General features: G+C 37.4%; 1 protein-coding gene across 1 annotated transcript in view; it reads right to left on the bottom strand.

The window, feature by feature from the left end:
- P3H2 (prolyl 3-hydroxylase 2) overlaps positions 1-10,605 on the bottom strand; it is a 212,082-nt gene that overhangs the window by 55,979 nt on the left and 145,498 nt on the right. The gene's annotated exons all lie outside the window — the stretch shown is intronic.

Below are 10,605 nucleotides of genomic sequence, written 5' to 3'. Positions count from 1 at the left end.
AATGAAAGGATGGTAAAAACAAATCTACTAAGCTAATAACAACCATTAGAAGGCAGGAGTGACAATAATACTTTCTGATAATATAGATTTTAAGGTGAAAACAACTAGAGATAAGAATAGACACCCCCTGGAATATACAACCTTAACAAGTATATAGTCATGCAATCAAAGACCATTGAAATATATCAATCCAATTCTCAGAGGGGAAAGTAGAAATAAACAACTTGACGACAATATTAGAAGACTTCAACACTCCACTCCCAAGGAAAGGTGGATCATCAGGAATGAAACTCAATAAAGAAACAGAGTTACAACACAACCAACCAGCTTGACTATTTAGACATATACAGAGCAGTCTACCCGACAACACATTTTACATATTTCTCCGGAGAAAACAGTGCATACATTAGAATAGAGCACAGAGCAAGCCTCAACAAATTAAAAAATATTGAGATCCTACAATGCATTTTCTCAGATCACAATGCTATAAAACTGAAAATCAACAATTGAAAGAACAGGAACATAAAGACAAACACATGGAGACTGACAACTGGGTAATAGATCAAATAACAGATGAAATTAAGAAATTTCTTGAAACATGAAAACGATAACACATCATACAAAAATCTTTGGGCCACAGCAAAAGCAGTTATCAGAGGACAATTTATAGGAATAAAAGCATACATAAGAAAAAGGAGAAATCCCTTAATCCACACCTTAAAGGTACATCTGTAACAACTAGAACAAGGTTGATAATATAAACTCTCCAACAACAGAAGGGAAAAAATCAATTGGCCAAAGAAGTTGAACTCTGCTATTGGCAGATGATAGGAACCTATGAAAAGAGTTCCTCTAGGGCTCCACAAAGAGCGTGTGAGAAACAACTGAGGGATTTGGTAAAGTAGCAGGATATAAGATTAACAAGGAGAAGTCAACCAGACTCCTATATACCAGAGAAGAGGGTGCTGAAAAAGCCACCAATAAAACAATACCATTCACAATAGCCACACAAATGATGAAAGTACCTAGGACTAAACATAACCAAAGAAACAAAAGATGTATACAAATAAAACTACAGAATATTATTATAAGAAACCAAAAGAGATGTATGCAAATGGAATAATATCCCATGTTCAGGGATAGGAAAACTTAATATTGTGAAAATGTCAATACAATCTAAAGCAGTCTACAAATACAACACAATTCACATCCAAATCCAGACTTGTATTCTTTAAAGAAATAGAAAAACTAATTACCAATTTCAGAGAGCAAAGAGGCCCAGGATAAGCAAAGAACTTCTCAAAAAGAAGAAAAAAATATGAGGCTTTATATTACCTAACCTCAAATCCTACCACACATCCAGGCAGTTAAAACAGTCTGGTAAAGGTAAAAGGAAACAGAAAAGATCAAGGAAACAAAGCTATGGATACAGGTATAATCATATGTGTGCACTATGTAAACCCCAAACAGTCTGGTACTGTACATGATAAATATATAGGCCAATGGAGCAGGATATAAAACCCAGAATTGAAAGCATCTACCTTCAAACAACTCATTTTCAACAATCGATCAAAAGACATTAAATGGGACAGGGACGACCTCTTTCAGAAATGGTGCTGGAAAAAATGGATCTCCATCATCAGAAGAAAGAAAGAGGTTCCATACCTTCCCCCATACACAACAACAAGCTCAAGATGGATGGAAGACCTAAATATAAGCACCAGAAGTATAAGGATCACAATTGAGAAAACTGGGAGAAACTTAAAGACCATATTGCAGAGCGTACATAGACTACAAAATATAATAAAGGAAGCACACATGGTAGATGATAGATAATACAAAGTAGATGACAGGAACTTACTAAAATAAGCACTATGCACATCAAGTACATCACCAAAAGAGCAAAATGAGTGTGCACGGTTTGGGAAAAAATCTTCAACAATAAAGCTGACCTATACTTAAATGATTTGCTTTTCTCAACAGTGTCTGAAATTCTATATCGTCAGTTAAATTAATGACACTATCAATAGAATTACCTTATGCCCCAGGTGGATGATTTATAATGTTTTCTATCATAAAATGATAATGATTTCTCTAAAGTGAACCATACATGTGTAGCTGGAGATATAGATATCATTATTGATATAGATATAGACATGGACAAAGATACAGATAGATTTATATAGACCATAGATATATGAATGGATGTGAGCTTGCACTTAATTCTAGCCCAAATCGAAGAACAATTAGTTCTTAAGACATGGTCAAAAGATATTCACTCTCATGAATAAATCACTGAAGATATGTGTACTACCGAAAATGTGGCAAAGAAACCAGATAGTGCCTCGCTATCAGAAAGAATAGCTTCTGGGCTCTTAAAGGCGTGTTTTCAAAGAAGCGGCCATCTACATGACATTGAGTCCACATTGAGGAAGCACCCTCAGCCTGTGTGACTCAGGATTGTAAATAATTAACTCCAAGTCCAAAGCCTTGCAGTCAGACAAAAAGTATTATAAATTTGATTACAGATGGAGTTAGGTTAAAATGTAATACCTTACATTTGATCTCCGCTTTGGCTCATTTTTAAAGTTGTTTATGTTTTTAATATTTTATTTATTTTCAATTGCGGTTTTTCTTTTTTGTCCACCCATTGTTGTTGATTTGGGGTTTGTTTGATTCTTACTGTGTTTTTTAATGATTTTCTGTATATGAAATCCAGGATAAGTAGATATGTACAGACAGTACCTGGATTGATAACTGCCTAGTAGCAAGTCAGGGGAGAATTGGGAGAATTGGGGAGCTAAAAACGAGTATGGGAAGAAACTATTTTGAAACTGATTATGATGATGATTGCACAAATATTTTTAATATGATTTAGTGATTACATTATGAGAGGTGAGGAACCCTGGTGGTGTAGCCGTGAAACGTTGGGCTGCGATCTGCACGGTTGACAGTTAAAGATGGGGCTTTCTGCTCCTGGAAACAGATAGTCTCAGAAACCCACAGAGGGTTGCTGTGAGTCAGCACTGACTTGATGACAGTGAGAGTTTTCAGAGTGAAGTATATAAACTACTTTAAAAAAGATTAACTCCCTCAGAAACCCAGAGGGGAAGTTCTACTTTGTTCTATATGGTGTTGCAATCAACTCAATGGTAGCGTTTGCTTTTTGACTTTTTATGGAGCTATAAGACATATTTTAATATTAGTATGAATATAGTTTTTCATTTTTCAAGAAATCGACTGTATACATTTTATAGGTGATTCAATACTTGCTAAAAATCTCCAAATTTACTCCAATATTTTGGCAAACTAACATTAATTTCTTTTCAAAAACTAGACACTATTTTAAAAATAATAATAGAATGAACAACATATTAAAAATACTCTGAAAATAATATTCATGAAATTATGAAACAAAATTTGGAAGCATTTTGTCAGGCCTACTGGATTAAATTAAATCCTATGAATTCTTCTTTCAAGAAAAAAGAACAAACTCTTAAATCTTATTGTAATCCTAAATAATGCCAAAAACAGTCACATTTGCAGACTCCAAATAAAATAGCCATCTGACAAACAACATTGCAGGCCTTTTTAAAAAAATTGTTGGTGGTAGCAATCTTTATGCTTTCAGCATAACTTGTAAGGTTATTCATTTGAATTATTGTCATAATTCAGTTAAGGAAAATATAGTTTCCCTAGACAAACATATAAAATTGATCTTATTGACCAATAAAAACTCTTCTTTTCCCCTGATTTCGAGGAAGTTCAGAATACAATTTTATGTTCATTATAGTAATATATAATTTAGGACTTCTAGATTATTCTCTTTTTAAAGCTTTTATTTCAATCTTAAAAATAATTATTCAAAAATTACGTTATCCAGGTAACTCAAATCTCTTTTGGGCACAAGAAAGGTATAACTTATCTTAAAAATACATGTCCATAACAAGGTAAATATCTAGTGACTGTGTATACTTTATTTTCTATATAAAATTGAAAAAATTAGAAATGTATCTGTCCCAACGACACATTAATCCACAAAGTATTCATGCTAATATACAACATTAAATACTCTGAATTTGATCCTTGTGTGGTAGTGTTGACTTAACAGCAGTGTTTTACATTTAAAGGACATTGGTCTAAAATGTAGTCATGGTTATAAGTAAATATTTATAGTTTTCAGAGTGCTACGTGTAAGGAATAGAAGGGAAGTGACATTTCTAAAGGGTAACATTTCCTCTCTGGAGTGACTTGGAAAGGAAAAAGAAAATTTTTTTTAAATACTTGGCATCTGTTTATACTCTTTCCTTCAATTAATTCTGGTCTTCATCCTGATTAACAGACTTCTGATGGTTCTAAACACTCTAGTGGAATTTTAATCTGCTGTTTATCTCTAATGATAAACAGTGATGGTGACGCACATCTGTCAAATGGGATTACACTGATGAGCTCAGAGTGAACAGCAGATTCCATTAGCTACAATTTTGAGGAGGCTTCCTATCTAAAAAAAAATCCTTTGGGGGGGGTCAGGAAACATGAAAGTGAAGAATCAGAAGTTTTAAACATCTTATATCAGGCTAGAGATTATTTAAAACAAGAATCCTTGATGTTTTAAATAAAAGGAAAAAAAGAGAAGGTACTAGCCAAAAGTAAGTACATCTTACTTTTACTTTTACTTTTTGGACCATTTCCCTCAAGCTGTCTGTGTATTGTCTAGCTTCTTAAGATGAGAACAGCCAAGTCTTGGATGCCTTCTGTGTACAGGGTAGGGAACACTGTCTTAGTGACGTAAAGTAGGCAAGTCATAGTTCTCAGAATGAGCTGCTATGGACTGAATGATATTAATGTGCAAAGTTTATTGGTATGTTGTTGTTTTTAGTTCTATTAGGTGAGGGTATGGCTGAACAGCTGAGCAGGCATCTTAATTTCCACAATGTTTGTGCAGCAATCTCCCTTGAGGTGTCAGAAGATGACTAATGGTTACCGAAAAGAGGATTTTGGCCAAGACCTCTTTGGCATTTGCTTCCTGCTACTGTTTCTGGAAACTTAACTTTAATCCTCTCTATTTATTTTGAAGGTCAATGCCCCTCTTTTTTATACTCTCATTTTACACTAGTTTTGTAGCAGTTAACACATAAAGAATCACATTCGTGTTAGAGTATGAAAAATAAACAAAACTCCAAGTCCCTCTACGTAAGACCAGGACTGTACTTCTGTCATATATGAGTCCTATATTTCTAGGCATGATCTTCTTCATGACTTTGTGAATAAAAAGAATCCACCTGCATACACTTCTGTATTGTTTACAAAGCATCTTACACTGCTATGAATATGATTAAATCTTATTTGAGGTGACGATTGAGCAGAGTGGAGCAGCTAAGTGCACAGCCACCAGGTGGTAACATTGGGACTCAAACACACATCTGACTCCAAGTCTATACATTTCCATCCTGCTGTGAGACACAACCAGCACCCCAATACATTGATAAGATAAAAATTAATTTGGGTGCGCATTCAGTTTGCTTTAGTAATCTTTTAGTGACAATAAATGTCTCTTTTTTCTAATGAAAACTGTTTAGTATCATGAACAGTATCCAAAAAACAAACCCAAAGCTGTAAGTTAATAGAAAACAGCCTCATCTTCATTCTGTGGGGCAGTTTATGGGTTTGTTGTTCAATGCTTACTTGACAGCACCACTGGGACTCTGCACAGCAGGCAGAAGCATTTTTATCCACATTTGAAATAGGAGTCAACTAACACCTAAGGTTATAATTAAGTTGCTTTCCTTTAGGATATGGTTCCTAGACAGAAGAGTTGGGCTAGAACCCAGATCACAAGTACATACATGGTGGATCTAAACTATGAAATTATTTTGTTTACTGTTTTGATGAGGAATCCAACGCTCAAGCACAGTAAGAAAATTACCCAAGATTATTTTGTAATGAACTAAAACTGGATTTGTAGTTCTTCTGATTCAGATTCTCTATCTTGGGGTGAAAAAGTTAGAGATTGAACCTTATTGAACAGCTTAAATATTGCTTAAGGGGAAAAAATTTACTAAAACTGGTTATAGTCCCAGGTAAGCTGTCAGGATACCAGGAAGGTAACACTCTCCAAAGGTAGAAAATGAGTCTTAACCTCTATCTGAGTACCAATATGGAAGTACCCACCAAAGCAAACCCGCTTCCATGGAGTAGATTCCACCTCACAGTGCCCCAAGTAGGGTTCCCAAGACTGTCAATATTTATGGGAGCAAATAACCCTATCTTTCTCTTGCTGCATAGAATTAGTGGATCATCGTTTACAAAGCCACACTGTGATATAAGCCATGATTTATAACACCAAGTAGAAAACTGTACTGACACAGACTGAGATGCCCTTAATGAACTTCATGATCAAAAGATTTTGTTGTGCGAAATATTCATTCCCACACTTCTTCTGACTGGTTTTACTATAATGAATGGGGATGTCTGTTTTCTTTCCCTAGTGACCCATTAAGAAAGTCTGAACTGGCCACCACTTCACTAGGACCAAAGCCAGCTCGCTAATTGCTCACTACCATAGTTATGTCTCTGAGACCAGTACCAGCCAGATCACATTTCCTCCATATGTGTTGAAATCAGTTGAATTTATTTGCCAAATGTAATAGCAAAATGCCAATTAGCTGTGAATTTGTGCTTTCTAATCCTAAAATACTCTTAAAACATCAGCATAAAAATAGCTTAATATACACATTTGGTATTGTTTCCTGCTTTTGAAACTGAAAAAAAATTTCAAAAGTCTGCTTGCAGCCTTGCTCAACTAAGGAATGGAGTAAATAGGCATACAATGCAGCCCTTACGCTAGTAGGAATAGGAAGCTTAAGGTTTGAGCATCAGTATGTGAGTTTATGAGTACCAACACTGACTGAATGGATTGCAAATGGAGGTAAATGGGCCTGGGAAAAGAAGTCATGAACTGGATTCAGCCCTTGTGAAAATTTTAACAGAGCCAAAATAATGGTAGAAATAGTTTGGCAAAAATTATGTTTTTTGGGACTTCCGGGAATGGCGACTGAGTAACACATACCAGAGGGACTCCCCAGAAATCAGCCCAGGAGAGTTACTAAGAGGGAAATCAAACACTTCCAGATCACAGGAGGAGCATCATAAAGATTAGGCATAGATCTACAAGGTTGTGAGGTGCTGGGTGCTTTTGGCTTACCACAGTGGAGGCCAGCTACGGTTTAACTTTAGCACTTCCACTGTCTCAGCCAGAGCCAGGATCATTTGGAACCAGTGAAGGGGCTTTATCAACACAGCCACAACTTGCCACCACTGTGGGGCAGGGATTAAACACTTGTAGGCTCATGGGAAAGGATCGGGGCTCAGCTATATTATTACTTTTGTTTCCCTCTCTTTTCTCTATCCCCCCAGTCTCAGCAGGCTTAGATTTTTTTTTTTCTTTGTCTCTTCTCTTTTCTCTCACACACCACTGCTGACCTCCAGACCACTCCCTTTAGCCTAGGGCACTTATGCCTGCTTACAACCAGCTGGAATAGCACCACCCTGTGAATCATAGCCAGAGGCACAGGAAAGCCCGCCCATCCTTCACTAGGTGATATTCTGCTCAACTTCTTTTTTATTTATGTATTTATTTATTTTTAATTCATTTTATTGGGAGCTCATAGAGCTCTTAGCAAAATCTACACATACATACATTGTGTCAAGCACATTTGTACATTTGTTGTCATCATTTTCTTTTCTTTTTTCTTTTTTAGTGTTCTACTATTTTTTTAAAACATTTTATTAGGGGTTCATACAACTCTTATCACAATCAATACACATATCAATTGTGTAAAGCGCAATTGTACTTCATTCTCAAAACATTTTCTCTCCACTTAAACCCCCGACATTAGGTCCTCATTTTTCCCTTCCCTCCCCGCTCCCCCCTCCCCCATGAGCCCTTGATAGTTTATAAATTATTTTGTCATATCCTGCCCTGTCTGACGTCTCCCCCCACCCACTTTTCTGGTGTCCGTCCCCCAGGGAGGAGGTCACATATAGTCCCTTGTAATCAGTTCCCAACTTCCCACCCTCAACTTCTTTCCAGGGAATTCCTGCCTGCATGGCTGGAGGCTCCTGTCTGTCCTCTGTGGTCCCACGTGACTGAGAGAACTTCCTCCCACCTGCCTTAGTGCCTCACATGGCTTATGGCAGCTCGGCCAACACTCGCCAACATTCCACACTGCTGCAGAAACCTCTGTCCAACCTCTGCAGTGATCTAGCTGGCCAGGGAAATTCCACCCATCATTTGTGGTGCTCTACACCAAAGCAGGCAACCCACCAACCATTTGTGGCACTCCTCTTGCAGCGGGCACCCCCATATTCCCAATACAGCACACCAAGTAGCCGTGGGTCAGACCATCATGGCTTCTTGTGAGATTACTCAGTACAGCACAATCCTTGTGGGTTCACAACAACCCAACCAGTGTCCCCTGAGAGAACCATCCAACTTTCCCTCCAAATAACAGACTACTGGTTGAGTAGAGAAAGAGTGAAGCCACAGGAGGATAAAGTGGTAGGCTAATTCCGTAATGAAATTAGCTGCAGGCAGTTCAAAGAAGCATTCCTACGAGTCTCCCAGAGAAAGCCAGTGCTCCATGACTCCCTGTAAAATGGCACCTGGCTCCTCTAAAACAATGCAATTCAAACAGCAATCAGCCTCAACGATCTCAACAAAAAAACAGGAGAAACAAAAGGCAATAGCACAAGATATCCTGAATCTAAAGATGTGCATAGAAGAAGCAGACATTGATCTGCCACAGAAAGAAATTTCCAGAATGATTCTTGGAGTTATAAAGGATATCAGGGAAACAATACATAAAAAGGATGAAATGATAGAGGAGATAAAGTCCATACACCAAAGGGAATTACAAGAGCTTAGGGAGGAGATAACAAAAACCAGTAGCAGACTCACGGGCACCAAGAATTGACTGGAGGAAATGGAGAATTGCACCAGTGACCTAGGACAGCCAAGTGTACTTTTAACAAACAACACCAAAAATCTAGTAAAATCATTGCCGGATGTTAAGAAAAGAATGGGATTTGTCTGATGCTATGAAAAGAAACAACATCAAAATAATTGGATTACTAGAGGAGGACACAACAAAGAAGTCATCTGCAACAATAGTGAGAGAATTCTTGGAGGAAAAATTCACCAGCTTAATGAATGAAAACCAGGCAATCATCAGGAGGCTGAAAGAACACCAGCTAGACTGAATCCCAGGAAGAAGCCACCAAGGCGCATAATAGTTAAACTATCCACCTTCAAGGAAAAGGAGAAACTCATGAGAGCAGCTAGGGAAAAATAAGCAATCACATATACATGCTTCCAAATAAGAATATGCTGAGACTTATCAGCAGAAACTATGAAAAAGAGGAGAGAGCGAGCAACATATTCCAAAAATTGAAGGAAAATAATACAAACCCAAGAATACTCTACCCAGCCAATTATCAATCAAGATAGATGGAGAAGTTAGTTTTCCCAGACAAGCAAAAACTCAAAGAATATATTAGATGAAACCCAACCACACAAAAAAATCCTTGCCGACCAAGTATGGGCAGAAGAACAGCATTCATCAAGCATAAATAAGAGACCACCACATAGATCAACCACACCCCGAGGGCAACAAAGAGAAAACAGCCCCGTAGATAGCATTGGCTTAAAGGTGGAAAGACGTCAAGAATGATACACTCACACACACACACACACACACACACCCAAGAACATGTACAACACACTGATAAGAAAGGGAGGTAGCAAAAAACACAACAAAAGGTATATGATGACATCACATTGTCCACAGAAGGATATAATATTCCTGAATGGCAATGGCCTGAACTCAGGCATTTAAAGACTGAGTCCAGCAGACTGGCTTAGAAAAAACAACCCGTCAATCTGCTGCATACAGGAGACACATCTCAAAACATCAGACAAAAATAGACTTAGGATCAAAGACTGGAGAAAGGCATACCAAGCAAACAGCAATTCAAAAAAAGCAGGGGTTGCAATCCTAATCTCAGATAAAAATTTCCTCAAAGTGCAAACCATAACATAAGATACGAGGGACACTATATAATGCTCAAGGGAATGGTAGACAAAGAACCATTAAGCATTTTAAACATATATTCCCCGAATGAGAGACCCACTGAATACGTCAACCAAACAGCCCAAAAGATGAAAAATAAACCACAGCCTCAACAATTATAGTGGGTGACTTCAATACACTGTTCTCTGAAAAAGATAGATCACAGGGAAAGAAACTCAACAAGGAGGCTAGAGCTCTAAATACTACAATTAGAAAATTTGACCTGATAGATATTTACAGTTTTTTCATACAGATACAAAAAAATTTACATTCTTTTCAAGCCCACATGGCATGTATTCAAAGATAGACCACACGTGGAGGCATAAGGCAAATCTACATAAATTTACGCACATTGAAATCACAGACCTCTCTCTCTGACCACTGTGCCATAGGCTGGAAATCAACAAAAGGAAGATGAAGAAAACAAGAGCAAACAATTGGAGGATGAATAACTCTCTATTTAAGGAGTGTGTAC

This window comes from Echinops telfairi, unplaced genomic scaffold (genome assembly GCF_000313985.2).
Source record: "Echinops telfairi isolate 266 unplaced genomic scaffold, ASM31398v2 ScPeMD7_7407;HRSCAF=8445, whole genome shotgun sequence".
Taxonomy (NCBI): domain Eukaryota; kingdom Metazoa; phylum Chordata; class Mammalia; order Afrosoricida; family Tenrecidae; genus Echinops; species Echinops telfairi.
The sequence above is the reverse complement of the archived record's forward strand: the minus strand, read 5'-3'. Positions and strand labels throughout refer to the sequence as shown.